We start from the raw sequence: 663 nt of genomic DNA, 5'->3' as shown, positions 1-663 counted from the left end.
ATTTACCTCAAGTAGATACACTCCTTGGAGAGAACAATCACGGGAGAAAGAAGGGCTGCTTATGCACAGGGAGACAGCTCAGGGGGCAGGAGTCCGTGGAGGGATGGACACAGGGAAGAGTTAAGTATGGGGAGGAAGTGGGAGGGGAGCTGTTGCATTGTGGTAAACTGTGGTTAATGTCATGAGACAAAATATATGTGAACTGCTGTATGGAAAGTGAATTTGCTCTGTAAATCTTCATCCAAATCACAATTTTAAAAAAAAAAAGGTTGCAGAATGGAAGCATGTCTGACCTCCCCGTCATAGGAATCACCCTGGGCTGTTGATCTTGATCCTTCTTCCCCCTTATGAAGTTAGAGGAGGTCAGATGCCTCCCCTATGCCCTTTTTGCACACAAACAATATGGTTAACACGTGCAAGTTATGAAGAACAATAATAAAATAAACACCTGTGAACCCTCAAAAGACCACAGAAAATAGGACATTATCAATCCTTCAGAAGCTTTCTGTGTCTGACTTTTTTACCTTTAAATGGTGTATTTTTATATATTTGAATATAGTAAAATTACCAATCTTTTAAGCTTAGTTGTGGTGATGTTCTGTGAAGTCACTTTCAACTCAGCGACCCTTATAGGGTTTCCTAGGCTGCTCTGGTAGCATAGTG

This window comes from Orycteropus afer, unplaced genomic scaffold, assembly GCF_000298275.1.
Source record: "Orycteropus afer afer isolate SDZICR_OR568_19922 unplaced genomic scaffold, OryAfe1.0 scaffold01124, whole genome shotgun sequence".
Classification (NCBI taxonomy): domain Eukaryota; kingdom Metazoa; phylum Chordata; class Mammalia; order Tubulidentata; family Orycteropodidae; genus Orycteropus; species Orycteropus afer.
This window is presented reverse-complemented; position numbering follows the sequence as displayed.